The sequence below is a fragment of the Protopterus annectens genome, chromosome 3.part0, assembly GCF_019279795.1.
Source record: "Protopterus annectens isolate FY-2018-M chromosome 3.part0, PAN1.0, whole genome shotgun sequence".
NCBI lineage: Eukaryota > Metazoa > Chordata > Ceratodontiformes > Protopteridae > Protopterus > Protopterus annectens.
Genome location: NC_056731.1, coordinates 877421035 through 877446995, shown reverse-complemented (window position 1 = coordinate 877446995; position 25961 = coordinate 877421035). Strand labels below are relative to the sequence as shown.

Below are 25961 nucleotides of genomic sequence, written 5' to 3'. Positions count from 1 at the left end.
TAGATTTTTGTATTAATAAATTATTGGATAAAAATAATTGTAGAAATGTTAATAAATTGATGATTAGTAATAATAGAGAAGAAAGTAATTTTCCACCTTATGTGAATAAGGTTAGTGCTATTAGTGGTAATAATAAATGTTCAAAAGTTTATATTCAGGAAATACAAGATATTTATTTTGTTACTATTTATAATGTATATAGTAACAAAATTTGGGATATTATCAAATATTTTTGGAAATTTTGACTTCAGATAAAAATCTTTATAAAATTTTCCCAATTATTCCTAAAATATCCTTTAAAAGAGGTCAAAATTTATCTGATAAACTAATAAATACTTATTATATTTCTCCTTTGGATAAGGTATATTACAATTTAGATATAGTTGGTACAAATGTTTGCGGCCAGTGCAGTATATGTAAATATGTAAAACCATATTTTGATAATATTAATGGAATTTCATTTAGACCTAATAATAATTTTTCATGCAACTCTGTAGGGGTTATTTACTGTATTAGATGTCCATGTAAATTATATTATATTGGTGAGACAAAGAGAAAATTTAAAACTAGAATGCAAGAACATATTAGAGACATTAAAAAAAGAGTACTAACTAGTCCCATTGCTTTACATTTTATGGAGTGTCATAATAGTAATGTTGAACTATTTGAATGTTGTATTTTAGAAAATATTTTTATTAAGAAAGGTGATGATAGATTAATTAAAAATATTTTGTTATTTAAAGAAACTATTTATATTCTGAAATATAACACTATGTCACCTAATGGTTTAAATTTAGAAGTAAACTGGAAAAGTTTATTATAAGTTTGGTATTATTAGTATTGTTAGTTCTTTTTTATATTGGAAGTTCTCTCTTTAAATAATATTCTGTTTTTTGATTGATTAATTTATGTAATTGTTTAATTAATTGTGGTATATATTGGAGTGGGTGTGTTTTTGTAACTTGTACTCATTGAAGGCTATTATGCCGAGGCGCTAAGCTGGATTAAACATTTTGTGAACTGGCGTTGTTTTTTGGCTGTTGCCTTTTCTCCTTCTGTTGTTTTTGATGTATGCTCAAGTACTCTAATGACAGCCAAATTAAATATTTTCTTTAATGACTCCTTCAATTGCTTGTCCAAGTATGGACAAGCAACAAAATGAATCATTTTTTCAATGACCACTTCCAGTAATCTGTCCAAGTATGCACAAGCACCAAAATGAAACAGTTTCCCTAACAACCCCACCAGTAGTCTGCTCAAATATTTGCAAGCAATAAAATGAAGCATTCCCCCAAGAACCCTTCTAGTAGTGTCTTCATGTAGGCATAAGCAGCAGAATGAAACAGTTCCTCGCAATGACCACTCCAGTAATCTGTCTAGTTATGCACAAGCTCCAAAATGAAACATTTCCCAAAATGATCTCTGTTGTGGTTTTGCCCAAATATGCACAAGCTGCAAAATAAAACATTTTCCCCAATAAACTCTGCAATAGTCAGTCATAGTATATACCAGCACCAAAATGAAACATTCCCCCAATAACCACTCCAGTCATCTGTACAAGTATGCACAAGTACATAAATGAAATATTTCCACAAGGACCCTTTCAGTAGTCTTTTGAAATATGCAGAAGCATAAAAAAGAAATATTTCCCACAACAATCCATCCAGAAGTCTGTCGAAATATGTTGAAGTACCAAAAATTAAACACATCCCCAACTACCCTTTGAATTGTCTTTCCAAGTATGCACAAACTCCAAAATAAAACATTTCCCCCAAAATACCCCATCCAGTACTCTAAGTATGCACAAGCACCAAAATTAAACACTTTCCCCAATGAACCTTCTAGTAGTCTGTCAAAGTATGGACATGCACCAAAATGAAAAATCTCACAACAACTCTGCAGTAGTCTGTCCAAGTATGTGCAAGCACCAAAATTCAACAATTACCCAAGGACTTTTAGAGTGGTCTGTCAATGTATGCATGAGTACCAAATGAAACATTCCACCAATGGCCCTTTTAGTACCCTATCCAAGTAATGAACAAGTCTTTCTAAGCACCAAAATGAAATATTTCCTCCAACAACCCCCCAAAACAGTCTGTCCAACAATGCACAAGCAGCAAAAGTAAACAATTACCTAAGGACCTTTAGAGTGCTCTACATATGCATGAGTACCTATATTAAACATCTCACCCAACAGCCCTTCCACTAGTCTGTCCCAGTATGCACAAGCACCAAAAGTAAACATTCCAATAACAGCCCTTTCAATATCCTGACCAAGTATGAACAAGCAGAAAAATGAAACATTTTCCCTAATGACTCATTCAGTAGTCTTCCCAAGTAAGCAAAAGCACCAAAATGAAATATTTTCTCCAACAACCCTAAAACAGGCTGTCCAACAATGCACAAGCACTAAAATGAAACATATCCCCCCAAAACCCCTCCAGTGGTCTACAAGCATTCATAAGCACCAAAATGAAACATTTCCCACAATGACCCCACCAGTAGACTGTCCAAGTGTCAAAATGAAACATTTCCTCAAAAAATTCCTCTAGGCATTTGTTCAAGTATGCACAAGCACCACAATTAAACATTCCACCAATGACTGCTTCAGTACTCTTTCCAAGTATGCGCAAGCACCAAAATGAATCATTTTCCCCAACAGCCCTCCAGTAGTCTATCCAAGTATGCATAAACACCAGAATAAAACATTTCCCCCAATGAACAATCCAGTAGAATATCCAAGTAGGCAGCAGCACCAAAATGAACTTTCCCCAAACAAGCCCTTAGCATTCTGTCCAAGTACACACAAGCACCAAAATTAAACATTCCACCAATGACCGTTTCAGTACTCTATCCAAGTATGCACAAGCACCAGAATGAAAAACTACCACAATTATCCCTCCAATAGTCTGTCCAACTATGCACAAGCAACAAAATGAAACATTTCCCCAACTACTTCTCCAGTAGTCTATGCAAGTATGCAGAAGCACCAAAATGAAACATTTCCCCAGTGACACCTCCAGTAGTCTGTCCAGGTATGTAGAAGCACTAAATTGAGACAATTTATCTAATGACTGCTGCACTTTTCTGTCATAGTATACACAAGCACCAGAATGAAACATTCCCTCCAAAAATTCCTCCAGACATTTGTTCAAGTATGCACAAGCAAAAATTAAAAATTCCCCCAATAACTCCTCCAGTAGTCTGTCCAAGTATGCACAAACACCAAATGAAACACTCCACTAAAGACCATTTCAGTACTCTAAGTATACACAAACACCAGAATTAGACATTCCATGAATGACCCATCCAGTAGTCTGTCCAAGTATTCAGCAGCACCAAAATGAAATATTTCCCCCAGTGAACCCTTTAGTATTTTGTTCAAGTCTGCACAAGCACCAAAATGAAACATTTTCCCTTGTGACTTCTTCCCAACTAAACTCCAGCAGTCTGTCCAGCACTGCACATGCTAAAAGTTAAACATTTCCCCAACGACCCCTCCAGCAATATATCCAAGAATGCAGACACCAAAATGAAACATTTCCCCCAGTGACTCCTCCAGTACCCTGTAAAGGGAGGCACAAACACCAAAATGAAAAATTTCCCCTATTGGCCCCATAAGTAGTCTTTCCAAGTATGCACAAGCATCAACATGAAACATTTCCCAACATGACTCCTCCAGTATTGTGTTCAAGTATGTACAAACACCAAAGTGAAACATTTTACCTCCAGTAGTCTGTCCAAGAAAGCATAGTCACCAAAATGAAACATTTTCCCCAAAGACCACTCCAGTAGTTTGTCCAAGTAAGCGCAAGCACTGAAATGAAACATTTCCCCCATTGGTCCCACCAGTTATCTTTCCAAATATGCCCAAGCACTAAAATGAAAAATTTTCACCAAGGACTCTCCAGTAGTCTGTCCAAGTATGCAAAAGCAGAAAAATGAAACATTTCTTCCAATTACTCCCCCAAGAGTCTGTCCAATTATGGACAAGTAGCAAAATGAAACATTTTCCCCAATGACTACTTCAGTAGTCCGTCCAAGTATGCACAATCATTAAAATGAAACATTTCTCCAAATAAAACCCCTATAGTCTGTGCAGTTATGCACAAGCACTGAAATGAAAAATTTCCAGCAACAACCTTCCAGTAGTCTGTACAAGTAAGCACAAGCACCAAAATTAAACGTTTCCCCCAACAACTCCACCAGTAGTCTGTCCAAGTATGTACAACCACTAAAGTGAAATATTTCCTCCAACTACCCCTGCAGTAATCTGTACTAGTATACACAAGGGGTTCCTATTGAATTGTCGACAGTTTAGGTTGTTGAATGCTAAATCATTGACACCTAAGCATCGAATGCTTAAAACAGCGAATGGCCACATCATCAATTTCTTTCCTCGGGAAAGAATTCATGTGGCCGTTATTGGGAATTTGCCCTTTCCCCAATGTAGAGTGATCACAGAGTTGATATATTTAGTGAGGGAGGGTGTAGGAGTGCAGCTCCCCACATCGAGGGGTGTGGAGGAAGCCCCCCACTATGTTTGGGTGGGTTTATATTTGTTTACGGATGGCCACTCAATTTCTTTCCCGAGGGAAGAATTCAATGATGTGGCTGTTCGCTATTTTAAGCATTCCATGCTTAGGTGTTGATGATTTAGTATTTTATAACCTAAGCTGTTGATGTTATGATATAGATGCCACAAGGGGTACCTATTGAATTGTCGACAGCTTAGGTTGTCGAATGCTAAATCATCAACACCTAAGTGTCGAATGCTTAAAATAGCAAATGGCCACATCATCGAATTCTTTCCTCAGGATAGAATTCACGTGGCTGTTATCGGGGATTTGCCCTTTTTCCAATGTAGAGTGATCTTGGAGATGGTATATTTAGTTGGGGGGTGGGGAGCCCAGCCCCCCAGTATGTTTTGGTGTGTTTATTTATTTTGTTTATGGATGGCCACCCGAATTCTATCCCGAGGAAAGAATTTGATGATGTGGCCATTCACTATTCCAAGCATTTGATGCTTAGGTGTTGATTTAGCATTCGGCAACCTAAGCTGTCAATGTTATGATATAGTCACTACACAAGCACCAGAATGAAACATTTCCTCAAAAAATTGCTCCAGATATTTGTTCAAGTATGCACAAACACCAAAATGAATCATTTTCCCCCAATGACCCTTCCAGTAGTCTGTCCAAGTTTGCACAAGCACCATAATGAAACATTTTCCCAATGATTCCTTCTGTAGTCTGTCCAAGTATGCAGAATCACTAAAATGAAACATTTCTCCTAACAACCTCTCTAGCAGTCTGTGCAACAACCCTCCAATAGTCTGTACAAGTTTGTACAAGCAGTAAAATGAAACATTTTCCCCTATGACTCTTTCAATAGTCGACCCAATTATACAGAATCATCAAAATGAATCAGTTCCCCAAACAAAACTCCAACAGCCTGTCCAACTGTATACATTTCCCCCCCAAACTCATCCAGTATTCTGTTCATGTATGCACAAATGCCAAAATGAAACATTTCAACCAATGAAGCTTACAGTAGTCTGTCCAAGTATGCACAAGCACCAAGATGAAACATTTCTTCAAATGACTCCTGCAGTAGTCTGTCCAAGAGGATAGGCACCAAACTGAAATATTTCTCCAAGACACTTCCAGTACTCTGACCACATATGCACAAGCACTGAACTGAAATATTTCTACAATGACCCTTTCAGTAGTCTGTCCAAGAATCCACAAGCACAAAATTAAACATTTCCTGCAATAACCTCTGCAGTAATCCATTCAAGTATGCAAAAGCACAAAATGAAACATTTCTTCCAATGACCCTCCAGGACTCTGTCCAATTATGCACATGCAGCAAAATTAAACATTTCCCATAATGAACACTCTAGTAGTCTGTTCAGGTATGTATGCTCAAGTACTCTAATGACAGCCAAATTAAATATTTTCTTTAATGACTCCTTCAATTGCTTGTCCAAGTATGGACAAGCAACAAATGAATCATTTTTTCAATGACCACTTCCAGTAATCTGTCCAAGTATGCACAAGCACCAAAATGAAACAGTTTCCCTAACAACCCCACCAGTAGTCTGCTCAAATATTTGCAAGCAATAAAATGAAGCATTCCCCAAGAACCCTTCTAGTAGTGTCTTCATGTAGGCATAAGCAGCAGAATGAAACAGTTCCTCGCAATGACCACTCCAGTAATCTGTCTAGTTATGCACAAGCTCCAAAATGAAACATTTCCCAAAATGATCTCTGTTGTGGTTTTGCCCAAATATGCACAAGCTGCAAAATAAAACATTTTCCCCAATAAACTCTGCAATAGTCAGTCATAGTATAGTGATAGTGATAGTGATACTAGCATGGATAGCTATTATTCTTGTCTTTCTGATGAATTATTTCCTTATTTATATTCTCAAGCTTATTCTATACTTAACACTGATGGTATTAATTTTCATAGTAGGTTTATTCCTCCATATAGTAACTCTACTATCATTCATTTTTCTGAAATGATACATTTCTCTATACAAGAAATGTTTAATTCAATCAGTAATGACCAAAGGTTATATAATATGACCAAAAATTAATGGAAGGCTATGAAAAATCTCTCTAGTAGACATGATATTGTCATTAAAAAGTCTGATAAGGGAAATAAGATTGCAATATTGAATAATAAGCAATACTTAGACATGTGTATGGAACATTTAAATGACCCGTTAACATATGAAGTTAGTGATTCTGATAAATATATTGCAGCCATGAAAGAATGTACTAATTTATTAGATAAGGGTGTAAGATTAGGATATATTTCCAAAGATGACCTTGATAAAAAATTTTGTTTGGAGAACTGTAATTTAGCTACTTTTTACTGTCTCCCCAAACTTCATAAAAATATGATTAACCCCCCTGGTCGTCCCATTGTCTCGGCAAGTAATTATTTCTATCGGAATATGGGTATAGTTGTTCATAATTATTTGTTATCTTTTGTGCAAAAATTAGGGTCCTATATTAGAGACTCTTTTGACTTTATTGATAAATTAAGTGATATCATTTGGACAGATAACATGTTTTGGGTTAGTGTAGATGTTGTCAGTCTCTACACTAACATCAATCACTCTGACGGTTTGCAAGCATTATTTTATTTTTTAGGTGATAATCCTACCACCCATTTCATAATGGACCTGACTTCTTTTTGCCTTTCTAATAATTTTTTCAGTTTCAATCAAGTTATTTACCATCAATTAAAAGGCACTGCTATGGGGGCATCTTTTGCCCCCATGTATGCAAACCTCTTTATGGGGAAGTTTTAGTTGGAGTATGTGTATACTAATAAATTTTATATTAATCATGTTTTGTGTTACTACCGCTACATAGATGATTTGATTTTTCTTTGCAGCGGTGGTAGTGACTATGTTTATGAGTTCTTCTCAGATCTCAATAATAATAGGTATAACTTACATTTTGATGGTTTACAGTTTGGTAGTCAAGTTCATTATTTAGATATTATGTTAACTGGAGTGGTAGGTGATCAGATTCATACCACGGTGTACCAAGTTTACTGATGGTAATCAGTTCCTTTATGGAACTAGCTGTCATCCTCCACATACCTTGTCTGCTTTACCTTATGGAGAAATTATTAGATTATCCAGATTATGTAATAATGAATTAGATTTAGAAAAGAATATTTATGATTGTATCATTATGTTTTTAAAAAGAGGATATAGTATAGAAATATTAGATTTTTGTATTAATAAATTATTGGATAAAAATAATTGTAGAAATGTTAATAAATTGATGATTAGTAATAATAGAGAAGAAAGTAATTTTCCACCTTATGTGAATAAGGTTAGTGCTATTAGTGGTAATAATAAATGTTCAAAAGTTTATATTCAGGAAATACAAGATATTTATTTTGTTACTATTTATAATGTATATAGTAACAAAATTTGGGATATTATCAAATATTTTTGGAAATTTTTGACTTCAGATAAAAATCTTTATAAAATTTTCCCAATTATTCCTAAAATATCCTTTAAAAGAGGTCAAAATTTATCTGATAAACTAATAAATACTTATTATATTTCTCCTTTGGATAAGGTATATTACAATTTAGATATAGTTGGTACAAATGTTTGCGGCCAGTGCAGTATATGTAAATATGTAAAACCATATTTTGATAATATTAATGGAATTTCATTTAGACCTAATAATAATTTTTCATGCAACTCTGTAGGGGTTATTTACTGTATTAGATGTCCATGTAAATTATATTATATTGGTGAGACAAAGAGAAAATTTAAAACTAGAATGCAAGAACATATTAGAGACATTAAAAAGAGTACTAACTAGTCCCATTGCTTTACATTTTATGGAGTGTCATAATAGTAATGTTGAACTATTTGAATGTTGTATTTTAGAAAATATTTTTATTAAGAAAGGTGATGATAGATTAATTAAAAATATTTTGTTATTTAAAGAAACTATTTATATTCTGAAATATAACACTATGTCACCTAATGGTTTAAATTTAGAAGTAAACTGGAAAAGTTTATTATAAGTTTGGTATTATTAGTATTGTTAGTTCTTTTTTATATTGGAAGTTCTCTCTTTAAATAATATTCTGTTTTTTGATTGATTAATTTATGTAATTGTTTAATTAATTGTGGTATATATTGGAGTGGGTGTGTTTTTGTAACTTGTACTCATTGAAGGCTATTATGCCGAGGCGCTAAGCTGGATTAAACATTTTGTGAACTGGCGTTGTTTTTTGGCTGTTGCCTTTTCTCCTTCTGTTGTTTTTGATGTATGCTCAAGTACTCTAATGACAGCCAAATTAAATATTTTCTTTAATGACTCCTTCAATTGCTTGTCCAAGTATGGACAAGCAACAAAATGAATCATTTTTTCAATGACCACTTCCAGTAATCTGTCCAAGTATGCACAAGCACCAAAATGAAACAGTTTCCCTAACAACCCCACCAGTAGTCTGCTCAAATATTTGCAAGCAATAAAATGAAGCATTCCTCCAAGAACCCTTCTAGTAGTGTCTTCATGTAGGCATAAGCAGCAGAATGAAACAGTTCCTCGCAATGACCACTCCAGTAATCTGTCTAGTTATGCACAAGCTCCAAAATGAAACATTTCCCAAAATGATCTCTGTTGTGGTTTTGCCCAAATATGCACAAGCTGCAAAATAAAACATTTTCCCCAATAAACTCTGCAATAGTCAGTCATAGTATATACCAGCACCAAAATGAAACATTCCCCCAATAACCACTCCAGTCATCTGTACAAGTATGCACAAGTACATAAATGAAATATTTCCACAAGGACCCTTTCAGTAGTCTTTTGAAATATGCAGAAGCATAAAAAAGAAATATTTCCCACAACAATCCATCCAGAAGTCTGTCGAAATATGTTGAAGTACCAAAAATTAAACACATCCCCAACTACCCTTTGAATTGTCTTTCCAAGTATGCACAAACTCCAAAATAAAACATTTCCCCCAAAATACCCCATCCAGTACTCTAAGTATGCACAAGCACCAAAATTAAACACTTTCCCCAATGAACCTTCTAGTAGTCTGTCAAAGTATGGACATGCACCAAAATGAAAAATCTCGCACAACAACTCTGCAGTAGTCTGTCCAAGTATGTGCAAGCACCAAAATTCAACAATTACCCAAGGACTTTTAGAGTGGTCTGTCAATGTATGCATGAGTACCAAATGAAACATTCCACCAATGGCCCTTTTAGTACCCTATCCAAGTAATGAACAAGTCTTTCTAAGCACCAAAATGAAATATTTCCTCCAACAACCCCCCAAAACAGTCTGTCCAACAATGCACAAGCAGCAAAAGTAAACAATTACCTAAGGACCTTTAGAGTGCTCTACATATGCATGAGTACCTATATTAAACATCTCACCCAACAGCCCTTCCACTAGTCTGTCCCAGTATGCACAAGCACCAAAAGTAAACATTCCAATAACAGCCCTTTCAATATCCTGACCAAGTATGAACAAGCAGAAAAATGAAACATTTTCCCTAATGACTCATTCAGTAGTCTTCCCAAGTAAGCAAAAGCACCAAAATGAAATATTTTCTCCAACAACCCTAAAACAGGCTGTCCAACAATGCACAAGCACTAAAATGAAACATATCCCCCCAAAACCCCTCCAGTGGTCTACAAGCATTCATAAGCACCAAAATGAAACATTTCCCACAATGACCCCACCAGTAGACTGTCCAAGTGTCAAAATGAAACATTTCCTCAAAAAATTCCTCTAGGCATTTGTTCAAGTATGCACAAGCACCACAATTAAACATTCCACCAATGACTGCTTCAGTACTCTTTCCAAGTATGCGCAAGCACCAAAATGAATCATTTTCCCCAACAGCCCCTCCAGTAGTCTATCCAAGTATGCATAAACACCAGAATAAAACATTTCCCCCAATGAACAATCCAGTAGAATATCCAAGTAGGCAGCAGCACCAAAATGAACTTTCCCCAAACAAGCCCTTAGCATTCTGTCCAAGTACACACAAGCACCAAAATTAAACATTCCACCAATGACCGTTTCAGTACTCTATCCAAGTATGCACAAGCACCAGAATGAAAAACTACCACAATTATCCCTCCAATAGTCTGTCCAACTATGCACAAGCAACAAAATGAAACATTTCCCCAACTACTTCTCCAGTAGTCTATGCAAGTATGCAGAAGCACCAAATGAAACATTTCCCCAGTGACACCTCCAGTAGTCTGTCCAGGTATGTAGAAGCACTAAATTGAGACAATTTATCTAATGACTGCTGCACTTTTCTGTCATAGTATACACAAGCACCAGAATGAAACATTCCCTCCAAAAATTCCTCCAGACATTTGTTCAAGTATGCACAAGCAAAATTAAAAATTCCCCCAATAACTCCTCCAGTAGTCTGTCCAAGTATGCACAAACACCAAATGAAACACTCCACTAAAGACCATTTCAGTACTCTAAGTATACACAAACACCAGAATTAGACATTCCATGAATGACCCATCCAGTAGTCTGTCCAAGTATTCAGCAGCACCAAAATGAAATATTTCCCCCAGTGAACCCTTTAGTATTTTGTTCAAGTCTGCACAAGCACCAAAATGAAACATTTTCCCTTGTGACTTCTTCCCAACTAAACTCCAGCAGTCTGTCCAGCACTGCACATGCTAAAAAGTTAAACATTTCCCCCAACGACCCCTCCAGCAATATATCCAAGAATGCAGACACCAAAATGAAACATTTCCCCCAGTGACTCCTCCAGTACCCTGTAAAGGGAGGCACAAACACCAAAATGAAAAATTTCCCCTATTGGCCCCATAAGTAGTCTTTCCAAGTATGCACAAGCATCAACATGAAACATTTCCCAACATGACTCCTCCAGTATTGTGTTCAAGTATGTACAAACACCAAAGTGAAACATTTTACCTCCAGTAGTCTGTCCAAGAAAGCATAGTCACCAAAATGAAACATTTTCCCCAAAGACCACTCCAGTAGTTTGTCCAAGTAAGCGCAAGCACTGAAATGAAACATTTCCCCCATTGGTCCCACCAGTTATCTTTTCAAATATGCCCAAGCACTAAAATGAAAAATTTTCACCAAGGACTCTCCAGTAGTCTGTCCAAGTATGCAAAAGCAGAAAAATGAAACATTTCTTCCAATTACTCCCCCAAGAGTCTGTCCAATTATGGACAAGTAGCAAAATGAAACATTTCCCACAACAAACAATCTAGTAGTCTGTATAGGTATACACAAGTACCAAAATGAAATAATTCTCCAGCAACCTTTCCAGTAGTCCAAGTATGCACAAGGGTGAAAATGATACATATTCCCCAATGACCCCTTCAGTAGTCTGTCCAAGTATGTACAAGCACCAAAATGAAATATTTCCCCAATGATCCCTTCAATATTCTGTCCATGTATGCACATGCACCAAAATAAAACATTTTCCCAAATGACCCCTTCAGTAGTCTGTCCAAGTATGTAAAAGCACCAAAATAAACATTTCCTCCAACAACCCCTTCAACAGTCTGTCCAACTATGCACAAGCACAAAAATGAAACATTTCCCCAACTATTTCTCCAGCAGTCTGTCCAAGTATGCAGAAGCACCAAAATGAAACATTTTCCTCAAACAAGTTCTCTAGTTGTCTGTCCAATTAGGCACAAGCACCAACATGACAAATTTCCACCAATATCTCCAATAGTCTGTCCAAATATGCATGACAAACAAAATGAAACATTTCATCCAACTACCCCTTCAGTAGTCTGTCCAGGTATGCACATGCTCAAAATGAGCTAGTAAGTAACCCTAATTACTTCAAAGACTTGTTTTGTTTCTTCCTGCCCTAGTTTCTCTCCTCACATACCAAAAGTGCCTGTAGCAAGTAATTTTATTTGTGAAAAACATTAGATCCCTCAGCTCACTATAGGTGCCAATGATACAGCCCAAGTCTTTCTTGCTCTGCAGCACTGCCCTCAAAAGATCAGTGATTGGCTATGCAGGTAGAGGGGTGGTGCTGAAGCAAGATGTCTTAAGAAAGTGTGTAAGGCACATCGGAACATCTCAGATGTCCATTTATGATGAATGTGTTGCTGATTCCCATGAAGGGAATTAAAAAAAAAGTATTTGACTAAAAATATTTTTTTTTATTTTTACATTGGCGAGTTGCACCCTAGACAAGATAGCAACCAAGGAGATTGCCTTGTTTTCCCTGTCCTAACTACACTACTCTTTAGAATCAATTTGGTGAGGTCAGGCAGAATAATTTTGAATGGTTTCAAACAGGTTCTGGCAAACCATCTGGCAACATAGGAGGAGGAAGAGGAGGTGGGATATTTGTCAGGTAGTTTTTAGCAAAGGTTTAGAAACAATGACCTTGATACATTCTTGAGACGCAGAAAAATAGTTTGAGATACTACTGAATCTTATGGATATACCCTCCCTTGAGGAGGCAATGGCAGAAGCAGATAGCAATATCTGATCCATGTCTGAAGGTAGAAATTTACTGTGATGATTAAACAACTCCACAGGGTAAAGTTGTTAGAGTGGATGAGGTCTGATAATTATGTGAGCGCTGGCCATTGTTGGGGTGTTCTGATTAACATACCATTTCAATGCTGTATGAAGGGTAGGGATAATGCCTCTTAACTGTAAAACTAGGGTTGTGGTCCCTATTTTCTTAAAGAATGACATGGGGTTTGATTCCACAGCCTCTATACAAAAGCCCGAGTCAGGGTACTTCATGTTGTAACTCAGCCTCTGATTCAGGGAGAACAGTGCTGGTTTCATCCTGGCTGTGGAATAGTGGCTCAAGTATTTGCCCTTGTGTAGATATTGAAAGGGGCATAGGAGTTTGTCAGTACTCCCTGCATGCATATTGTGGACCTGAGAAACACATAAACTTTTTATCCTGGAATGTGTTATGGGAGGTGCTATGATAGTTATAGGTCTCATCTATTCTGCTGAGTACCATGCATTCTCTGTATTTGTGGAGCAAGATTTGTATTCTCATTCTCAGGGTTAAGTTGAATGCATTATTCAAAGTGGGTGTTTTTCTTAGGTTCATAGATTCATAGGTGTTTACTAGGCTAATGACCACAAGGGCCTTTTTAAGCCTAGCCATGCATCCCAAATCTCTGACAAGTTTTGATACCCTTGATAAGTGCAAGCATGGGCCTGGGAGTTGAACTATTTATAGGTTACCTGTTTGCATTAGAGACATAGGTGCCAAACCAGGGATGAATTTACAGTTTCCCATGCAATTGTCCAAGGTGCACTTGAATTAGGTTAGGGAGGAACTCTGCTTCACATGGATGAGGTGCCTTTTCCAAAGATGGGGTAGTCTCTGGGATACTTACCTATCTCTCCAGCAGATTGTATTTATATCACAGGCAAGGTGTAAGTCTTTAGAATGGGTCATTCTGGTACTGTTTGTTTTGTGGAAATGCAGGAGGTCCATCAGAGTGGAGTCTAACAATGCCCTGTATGCCAGGCATAGCTCTCCCCTCAAAAGCCTGTAGGAGACAGAATACAGGCTACTGCCTTGAGGAGGTCAGCATAGGACATATTGCTTACACCTTGTATTCTTTTAGTGAGAAACCTCTGTGGACATTCCAGTTGTTGGATATGCCTAGTTGGGTACATACCAAAGGGGGCATTGAACTCAATGATAGGTCTGATGAATGTCGAATACAGTGGAACAATGACTTCCTTTGACTTAGATGTCATGCCCTTGTTTTTAAGTTGCGCAACATAGAATAATTTCCTCACCACTGTAGACACATGATGATTAAAGGCTAGATTACTATCATTGTGTGTCTCTAAGTCCCTGTCTACTGGGTCAACTCTAAGGGGAGCATTGTCAATATGATAGTTGCCAGGGATGGATGACATCCCAAAGGATACTATTATGCATTTCTTGGCATTTAGTTTTAGTCCATGGCTCTGACACCAGTTGTTTGTCTGTGTCAGCCCCTCCTGGAGAACATTTGTGTTAGTATGATATTCAATGACAGCTCCTAGTTTGCAATCATCTGCAAATTTAGTCAGCTGGAGACCACTGACATTGGCCTTGACTTCTGAGAAGTAAATGCCAAAAAGGAGCAGTCCAAGGACTAATCTTTGAGGGACTCCACTTGTGACTAGCCTCTTTGTTAAGGTGGACACCTCAATTCTCACTTCTTGGGTCCTGTCTGTGAGCCAGTTGGCTATCCACCAGGTGACATATGGGTTTGTACCTAACCTCTTGAGTTTGTCAACAATGACCGAGTGGGGTATTGTGTCAAATGCCTTGGTCAGGTCGAGGTAAGCAGTGTGAATGATTTGGTCCTCATCCATTGCTTTGGTGACCTTCTCAAAGATGTCCCCCAGCTTGAGTAGGCATGATCTGCCCTTGATGAAATCAAACAGGGATGGGTGCAGTGTCTGGAGGTTTGCTATATCTTAGTTGATCATCTCCATGATAATTCTTTCCATGGCTTTACATATAAGACTAGTAAGACTTATGGGTCTGTAGTTTCCAGGATCTGTAGATGGCCCACCTTTGTGTAGAGGGATGGCTATTTCCTTTCTCCATTCATGAGGCACAAAGCCTGTTTGGAGGCTATAGTTAAATAGTAATTCCAGAGGCACTGATAGGTCATGTTTCATGATGTTTAGAAGGCATCCCAGGATATTGTCTGGGCCCATTGATGCAGTGTTCTTGGTCTTAGAGAGAGTAATAAGGACTTATTCCCTAGTGATAGTAGGGGGAGTTATATTTGATGATATTTCATGATAATGATTTTCATGGATAGGATATGAGGGAGCAGACAAGATCAGGGGAATATATATATATATATATATATATATATATATATATATATATATATATATATATATATATATATATATATATATATCTATAAATGGGTCTGCTTTGTTTCGTTGAATCTTATTTCACTGAATTTCATTTCACCCCGACCACATCGCTGAAAACACAAATTACTGAAAACTCATTTCACTGAATCTCAGTTCACTGAACTGAACTTAGTATATATGGCACTGTGTAGAGTACTGTAAGGCAACTAAAACATATATGCCCTTTTCCCCACTGTAGTGCGATCCTGGAGTTAGTATATATAGTTAGGGGTGCATGTGTGTGCGGTGTTGGGGGGGGGTGTAGCCCCCACCTTGTTTGTTTTATATTGTATTTTACCCAAAACTTCAAAACAATACATTTTAAACAATAGACATGCATAGTTGCAACACCAAAGACTAACTCTCTCTAGAAGACAATATGTACTCAAACTAAGTGGGGGGCTACATCCCCCACATCCCCCAACAGCCCCCACCCCCCAACTATATATACTAACTACAGGATTGCACTACAGTGGGGAAAAGGACATATACCTTTTACTTGCCTTACAGTACTCTACACAGTGCCATATATACTAGCTGCAGTTCAGTGAAATGAGATTCAGTGAAATGAAAACACACAGTTTAATTGCACTTTTTAACTAACTTATCATACTGATGCAGGAGATAACTAATTTTTAATGGAGATGACCATGTTCAGAGTGTTGAAAAAACATAGGCTTAAGCCAAAGCAGACTACAAGAATGATGAATTTATCCATAGTCATCACCTTAACAATTAAACTATTGCATACTGAGGGTCGAGCTACTGCTTAGTCATAGATCATCATGGTTTATTTTTTTAAGTATCCTAACCTGTTTTTTCATAATTCAATACCCCACACACACCTCTCACTTTTATATGGTTTATTGAGTCAGAACACACTTGTTAAATCTTACTTCATTCCCATGCTTGGGAAAGCCTTGTAGCATATAAGGCAATAAGCAGTTGCATGACATAGGCAGCTATATATTTATTTTAGTTTAGATTTGCTAACTGGGTAGGTGGGCTAGTCTTGGGGCCCTTTTTAGTCAGGACTCCTGTCATAGTTATTACAGGCAAGTATTACAAACAAGTTAACATGCACTTATTATACAGCAGTTTCCAAGACATATTATAAAGTATTAACTGGTTATATCACTGAACAGTTATATACACAAGTCAAGTACATTTACAAACCTCTTAGAAAGATGCTTGAACAAAACTTTTCTAACAAAAGTCCTAGAAATTGTTTATTTAGCTTCTACCATTACCATCTGTTAGTAAGATTTGGCTTGTGGGAGGATCATATGGAGAAGACAAGATGGAAACGTTGATAATGTCATGTAGAGGAAGGGAGGCAAAGGATAAAATGGTGTTTATCTACCCTACTCCCTGGTAGAGTCTGGGCATTTGGTCAGCTAAGAGACTGATATGGTTTCTTCAGGAGAGGAGGGAACCACACATGTAAAAAAATCATAAAACTGGAGTGAGAGTTGTAACCCTGCAGCCTGCTTTCAAGATAGCAGTGAAGGAATGTGCTATGTATGCATGCCAATTTGCTTTAATTACAATATGCACTTACATATAATTAAGCAGCACAAAGTCCTTCCTTAATGTTTACTTAACTTGACATAAATTAGCTAGTTATGAATGCTTACACAAATTAAACATACATTAAATGTTCTATTATCTATGTCTAAATGTATTTTATGGCCACACAATATTTTATTTCAAAATGCTTATGCATTTTGTTTAAATACACCACAATTCTCTGTATTAGGTTTCTTCTGCACTTCACTGAATTATGGTAAAAACTTATTTTGTAGCAATTAAGTAAAAAAAAAATCATTATTTCTATAAAAGTACAATGCTGAAAAAAGGCTGTTTGTATTCATAAAATCCTGCTATCTACCCATTTATTCACATACCATAGTATTAGTGTTGATAAGCGGAATCATTCGTTATTTAGAATTAGGTGATACCTTATACATGTTGACAAAATCCTCAAACTCCTGGTCATATTATAACTGTGATGATGCCTGTTGTATTTGTTCCTTTTGTGCAGAACTTAGTTTAATATTTTAATTAGACTGTAGTGTAGAGTAAGGTATCACATGATGAAAGAAAAACTTGAAATGCTTTAGGATCCAGACATAATTCCTAAGTGGTTTAAAGGTTCAAAAGATTGGTTGGTTCTTTTTTCTAGGGAGTTAGACTCTGTCCCTCACAATGTCAAGGACTGACAGATTTGTTTGTGCTGACTGACAGTTAAACAGAATCTCTACACATAATGTTTGCACCCATTATGAAGGAATAGTATTATTATCAATGTGGTATATTTAAGCAATAACCCACGCCTGGGTGTGGGTAATGCTGGATTTACCCACGGTTGGTGTGGTTTGGTCATGAGGGTGAAGCCTGAGTGGCCAAACAAAGACAACCGTGGGTAAATCCAGCATTACCCACACCCAGAAGTGGGTTATTGCGATTATACAATGACATTATTTAAGAAAAAAAATACTTACTTTTCTTAAATAATGGCATTCTATAATGCTTCCTTGCTGCCCTTCCGCAGCTGTCCAGTATTCTGCGGCAGTTCTGATGTACTGTGCATGTGTATGGTTACGCAGTACATCAGAACTGTGTGTGTGGAAGCAACAGAGAATGGAAGATCTCCGTTGCTTTTAAAAACTTGTCTCACTATGTTAAAAGACTTTAATATAGCGAGATAGCTTTAAAAAAAAGCAGCAGAGATTTTCCTTTCTCCTTTTTTTTTTAAAGCTGTTTCACTATGTTGAACGAGTTTAACATAGCGAGACAGCTTTAAAAAAAGCAACGGAGAAAGGAAGATCTCCGTTACATTTTTTTTAAGATATCTCGCTATGTTAAACTCATTCAACATAGCGAGATAAAAGCAATGGAGCTCTTCCGTTCTCCGTTGCTGTCCAAAAAAAAAAAAAGACATACTAATGGAAAAAGTCCGGGTGATCGGACCTTTTCCCATTAGTATAAGTCTTTGATTTACAATGTGCACGCTGACCAATCAGCGTGCACGTTTTGGAATATTAATGGGGGCTCGTTGTATAATCAGTATTTTGCCTCAAGGGAAGGAACCTAAACACAATTTGATCTTCAAGACTAGTCTAGGACTGTGGATCTAGTTAATGTTGCACGTACATATAATATGCAGATTGAATTTTGCAGGAATGCACTCTTGATTTATAAGTAATACGTGATTCACATGTGACTATTTATATAAACAAGTGCATCATGCCTTGGATAACTAATTTGATATGGTTGAATCCCTTGCAGAAATATATCTACTGCTATCATAGTTTTTAAGCTTTGTTCCTAACCTACAACATCTATTGTGAGGAAGCTTGGAGGACACACATACAAAGTAGAAACAGATGGTTTAGTCAGTCCTGATAAGTAGAACAGAAAGTGGCATTGTTACATTTATTCTGAAAAATGTTATTTTGTGTGCCCACACACACACACACACACACACACACACACACACACACACACACACACACACACACACACACACACACACACAAACACAATGTGTGATTGCTGAAAGTGATTGTATTACCAGTTTATTTAACTGGGTAGTATTTTAAAAGTTATATTGTCAAAACAAACCATGTTGGAAAAGCACATGGATGTTAAAACCTAATGATAATTAAAGAAAAGAAACCTGACATAATTTTTCCAGTTGATGCATGTCCTTTTGTCATCTTCCAAGATATGTATTCTTTTCATCTTTTATGCTAAAAATACTTCTGAACTCTACAGCTAATCATTGTGACCCAGTGCAATTCCTCTTAATCAGCATATGACAATCAATGACATTGGAGGAAGACTAATTGTGCTGGGTGTCTGACACTGTACTTTTAAACCATGTCTCGACTGTTTATTCCTTGGGTACTAATCACAGCAAAGAATGAATTAACACTTTCAGAAAAAAAAAAACAAAAAAAACAAAGTTAAAGTAAAAAAGCAAGCAAACGTGGATGTGTGTACACACACACACGCACATTCATTTGCACATGCAGACACACATGCATACATATGTACACACACACACACAGACACACATGCATGCAGGCACAGACATGCACACACACAGACACACGCACACACAGACATACATAGACATGCAGACACACACACACACACACACACACACACACACACACACACACACACACACACACACACACACACACATTCATTTGCGCACGCAGACACACATGCATACATATGTACACACACACACACACACACAGACACACATGCATGCAGGCACAGACATGCACACACACAGACACACGCACACACAGACATACATAGACATGCACACACACACACACACACACACACACACACACACACACACACACACACACACACACACACACACACACACACATAATTTGTAGTATAAAATAGCCTTATTTATTTTCTTTCTGTATTGCAAACTTCTGCTTGTTTGTTTTAATTTGATCCTATTAATGTCATCTGTCAAAACCTGTTACATTTCATGAAGCATAAATGGATGGAATTTCATTAACAAGCTCCTTCTCTTCTACTGCCAAAACTCTGGCATATTTATTTTACTTCCGAAGTATGTTTTCTCTTTCTCACTGCATGTGTTACATCACTGAATGATATTACAAATTGCACTCAGTATCCTTGTATGCAAAGGTGCCACAGTTTGCACTGAGCAGAAACAATGCCATTCAAGGTGTCTTTCAAGAAAGGTGTCCCTCAGCAAAGACTGGTGCATTACACCTGAAACAAAATAAGGCTATTTTCATGCAGCTTAATTATCACAGTACATATAAAGTTGTCTCAGAAAGAAAATTGCGGAAGAAAAAAAAAACAAAAAGAATAAACAGTGTCCTTTTTCTTTACCTGATGATGCAGCTGTTAGCTGAAATGATGCTCACTCATCCAGCAGCAGTTTATAAAAGTGAAGCTTCGTTACTCCATTCAATGACTGCTCGCCTCAGTCACCATGGCAACAGACTGAATGAATAAAAGGAATACCAGCAAATGATTTTTACTCATCTCTGATTTGCTGGTCTCCCATTTCATTCATGAATTCCATCAAAACTAGAAAAAGGAGTTGCTAGCCATTTTACTTTGATATTCCATAGTGGTGAAATCTGTGATGCACTCCTTTAATCTTCACGACAGTGATCCTTACTTGCATTTCAGCATTTCTTGTTTTCTTCACATGATTTTAAATTATAGAAAGTTTTATAAAATTTCCATCATACTTGAACCCATGGCACTTTTCTGCTTGTAGCATCAATGAAATCCTTAAAAGTGCTGCATTGAAAACCAAAATAAAGCCATCATGTGCTTCTTCTAGTTGGTGTTTGTTTACTGCTTGCAGTGATACTCTGTAGGCTGCTAGAACAGCACTACACATTTGCACTACAAAGTCTGATGGGGAAAAAGAGAAAAAAAAACAATTCCCACAGGAGAACATGTTGATAGTATTATATTCCACAGGTGAAGCTGTGACCTGAACGTCATAGGTAATGCATCCCCCAAGAGCTGTTTGGAGTACATCATATTAATTTATAAAGCACGGTGCTTACTGGCAAGTAATACGACTTGGCTTTGCCTCAGTGGAATTAAACACCAGCTGGTAGTCAGGCAGATGAGCAAGTGGCAAAGTTTGAGTCTAATGAGGAAAGAAAACCATCACACTCAAAAGAGCTGAAATGCATGTGCAATTAAGGAGGACAGTCAAAGGAATGCATGGTTTTCACTTCAGAATTTTTCTTCTGTAAAGAAGATCTGCTGTACAATAAAGATGATGTAACAACTGATATAATTAATACTATTGCTAGTACTGTTGCTGATTTCTGTTTCTGCTACTACTGTTATGTTACCACACGCACACACACACACACACACACACACACACACACACACACACACACACACACACACACACACACACACACACACACACACACACACACACACACACAGGCACCTACACACGCACATAATACGTGATACAGTTGATCTAATTTAGTGAGGATACTTTAAAAGTTAAATAGGTTCACCTTGCAGAAAATAATTTATCTGAGATCCCATTATGGAACATGCATCTGTATCTTGACATAGCTAAATCTAATCATAGATAAAATAGCAACCTGAGATAAGTAATCTCTATTTGTGGAAAATATTTTCAGTTGTAGCAAAGATTCTTATTATGCAGTTTACATATTTGCAGTTTCCCTTTGTGCAGCCCCAAAGGTGCAGTTGCTATTCAACCTGTTGCATGATGCAACTCTGCTTTATAGACCTTGGGGGCATGTGACATTTGCAGGTGATAGTTTTGTATGATATGCCACTGCACTGAGAAATTAAAAAGATTCTTACAGGGACTGTTAGATCTAAGCGATGTGTCATAGACTTTATTGTTGCATGAGGGTTAGATGGAGTTAGAGCTCATTTGTCCATATTAAATATGTTGTTTGGATTCAGATAAAAGCACGTATAAACTGCATTAATAATTTTCATGCATCATTGCTGTGCTTTAATATTCTATTCATTCAAGGTTTTTGTGTACCCTTGTTAGAAGTACAAGGAGTGCGAAGTAGAACATTCCTGTTTTGCAAAATAATTCCAAATGTGGGGCTCTGTTTTGCACAGTAACTGAAACACAGCTATGTCAAGATTATTTTCTTCATATTCCATTTCAGATATACTAGACACAAATGATACCTAATTAAGGTGAATCACACAAGAAAGACATATTGGATGGTTTCATATACAGGTTTGTTATGCTTTTATTACAATTTAATGAAGAAATAAAGGCCGTCTACTTCTGCCATTATTTGGACTACAAAGACAGAAAACTGCAGTTCATATCCTCTTCTGATATATTTTTTCAAGGACATTTCTTGCTGCAGTGTGAATTCTTTTTCACTTATAACAAAGAACACTATAAGCTAATTATGTAATCATTTTTGCTTCATACTGATTATTACATTTGTAATAAAAGAATTATTCTGAATGAACACTCTGAACTACAGATACTCCTAAAAAAACCCCTGATAAGTTTCTTTGTAGTGTTATTTAAATGTGTTTAATACTCAATGAAAAAGTCATTCTTGATTATTTATTAATTTGTATTGCTGTGCTGTAGACACTAGAAGAAACCAAAGTAATCCACCCAAGTATGTTTGCAACTGTGATAGCACAGACATAATATAAGACTTGCTGCCTGCAGTTACAACAGGAATGTCAGTCTGCAAATCAAAGATGTCAGCACTAAAAATAAAGGAGAAATGTAGACAAGGACACACATAGAAATAGCATCCATCATGCAAGATACGGCATTAAACAAAATTTGGGAAAGTGAAATAACAGGACTTTTCTGGTTATAGTTAATTACAGAACTCAGATAAAGGCAAATCTTTAAATTAAATGTATTTAACTCTTAAGAGATCCTCAGTAAATTAGACTCATACTGTATCACTTAGTTTGCAAGTGTTTGAGTTTGTCTGTGTGTGAGAGTGGGTGTGGATGTAATAATTATGCTGTTACTTGATTTACTGTATTGGAGATATTCTTTACAGCTGTCAAAAGACCTGTAATGTTGTGGTTTGACAGCTGTAAAAATAACTGACAAGTGCTGCATTTTGACAATGCTTTTGACAGCTATCAAATTAGCTGTCAAATGCTGCCCTTTGATATCAGTTTTGACAGCTCTTAAAAACGATGTGGGAAATTACAAACCTATTAGGTGACAGTTTCCTATATAGTACAAAACAAAATATCACAACTCTGCTATGATCCTTAATTCAATATCACTGCTCCAGTCAAAGTGGTGCAGTTTGGCTATAGCATGTACTACTATAGGATGGCTCTATTACAGTGTTAAATGCTGTTTTATAGAATTATTTTAAAATACAGCATGCAGCATCTCCCTTCTATAAAGTGCAACATAAAATGTTAGAATTCCACTCAAACCATAACCTGTCAGAGAAGTACAATTCTAAGTAAAAACACACACACTCTTGCTGAACAATTCATAAACACTCTTTTGTGTGTGTGTGTGTGTGTGTGTGTGTGTGTGTGTGTGTGTGTGTGTGTGTGTGTGCTTGCAATACAAAATCTCACATCTCCTGTCAGATTTCCCCATGTCACAGGTTCAGTCAGGAAAGTACAGTTCTGGTGTTGCTCCATCTGATAAATATAAAGCAGAATATGAAAGATGAAGTCAGAAAGAAAAGTACTACAGTGCAAAATGTTGCCTTCTGGAATTAATTTAAATGCAAGCACAGACTCAAAAGCAGGGAGACAGACACAAACATAAACAAAACAAAGCCATTCAAACACATATTCACACACTCTTGAGACACACACATACATACCACACACAGCTTAGACACACAGTTACAGTCCACACAGCCACACACACACACACACACACACACACACACACACACACACACACACACAACACCCACACGCACACAGACATGCACACATATGCACACACACACGCACACACACACACACACACACACACACACACACACACACACACACACACACACACACACTCTCTCTCTCTCTCTCTATACAAATGTACTTAAAAATAACGCAAAGGTTGTTTTCTAAGACAAGCAATGCTCTCTAGGGTGGCTTTTATGAAGGAAACAATAGGGAAAATAATGGACCTTCCAGGGTGGGCAGGTCATCCATCTGAGGTGTTGGGATGACCAACACCCCTGGACTATCTGGTATTTCCTTCTCATGACTATCCTTTCAGACATTGATGATTATGAATACATACTGTAACACAGTGTGGTAGATCTCACCAGAAGAGTGTATAAAAGTAATGTAAATAGTTTTAAACAGAACTGCTGATTTCTGAAGGCAGTTAGCTACTTGTATTAGGCAGAGAAGATTTCTGCATGGTTAATTTAATGGAGACTATTATACAACTAAATGCTATAAAAATAGAGAGGACTGCTCTACCAAACCAGAGATGCTGGTCACTAACAGAATGGGAATAATTACCTAGAACATCAGTTCTGGGTGCCATGCTGAAGTACTAAATAACTGCTGTGGATTATTCAGAGAAGAACCTGGGCATCTTCTCGTGGTGGAATCCCATTGGCAGGGACACTATAGGAAAGCCCCTGTATGCTACAGATGTTTATTTCTGCTTCAGCATATGCAGAAAGGAATTGCTAGTCTGTTTTGAAAATAACTGTTGTCCTGTATGTGTGTATCTAGGACTTTGAAAAATAAGTACGCTGTATATTTTTCATTTTGTTTGGAAAGTTGTTTTGGTGAACTTGATCGTGTAAGAATAAAAAACTGCACCACTGCATTTTGCTTTATTATTAAATAAAAATTGGTCTCCCTTTCTCTCTCTCTCTCTCTCTCTCTCTCTCTCTCAGACACACACACACACACACACACACACACACACACACACACACACACACACACACACACACACACACACACAGCTTCCAACTAATCTCCAAGGTAATTCCTCCTTATTTGCTACCCAAAAAGTCTCACATTCCTAAGCAAAGTTATACCAATCTGCTTCTTGCTGATTTCACTTGCTGTAATGGCTTGAGACACCACAGCAGCAGTGATTAATTCTTAAGGGGAACAGTATACAGTTTGTCAAACTGTTAACCAATGTGATATTAACCTAGGGGTTAGTGCACAAAATTATCTTCTTTATAGCATCAAAGTCTTTCTCTGCCTGGGACCCCAGTTCTTTGTCACAGCAGAATAACTTAAACTTAGGCTTATAAGCAGTTGAAGAGCCTTTGTGTATGACCTACCTGCCACTGACTTGCAAAACTATTTTTAATGAAGACCTAATACCATCAACATGGGAGAAGAGGAGCAATTACAGAATGAATCATAGTAGCCAGCTTTTACAACAAATTTTTACTCATTTTAGTAAGACGGAGTGTTTAAAGCAAGTCAATCACTTTAATTACTTTGTCCTCAGATAAAACATGTCTAATCATATAGTCTATGAGATTGTGCTACTTGTTTTTGTTAACTACTTCTCCACCTGTCTTACACTAGGACTCACACATCAGCATCTCACTACATCATAATTAATCTCTGCATCTATGTGATACTCCAATCCTCACACCAAAGTGAGTTAATTTTTTACCACAAGGGAGATGTCTAAACTTAGAAAAGGGGCTACACCATCAGATAACCCATATATAATGACAAATCCCATTTAGTTCTAAACTACAGAGATGATTAAACTGTTTCCATCATTTGTGAATAAAGTGTCATTGAAGGAGCAAATCTGGCCTTAACATAATATATCTACATGCCAGTCAGCTCATCCTACCCTTCTCAAAAGCAATATTATCATATAATATTATATTCCAGAAGGCTGCAACATAAAAGTGCACTATATCCAATTTCTAGGTAGAAACAACCCTAGAATCAATCATATAGCATGTATATAGAGAGAGGATATACCAGACATGC

The 25961-nt window shown here is 36.9% G+C and overlaps 1 protein-coding gene across 1 annotated transcript in view; it reads right to left on the bottom strand.

Moving 5' to 3' along the window:
• The window catches only part of RNF182 (ring finger protein 182), a 266068-nt gene extending 245176 nt beyond the window's left edge, over positions 1-20892 (bottom strand). Inside the window, exon 1 of the mRNA XM_044065207.1 lies at positions 20355-20892. The gene's annotated coding sequence lies outside the window, so the exon portion shown is untranslated. The remainder of the gene's footprint in view (positions 1-20354) is intronic.
• Between the last annotated feature and the right edge of the window lie 5069 nt (positions 20893-25961).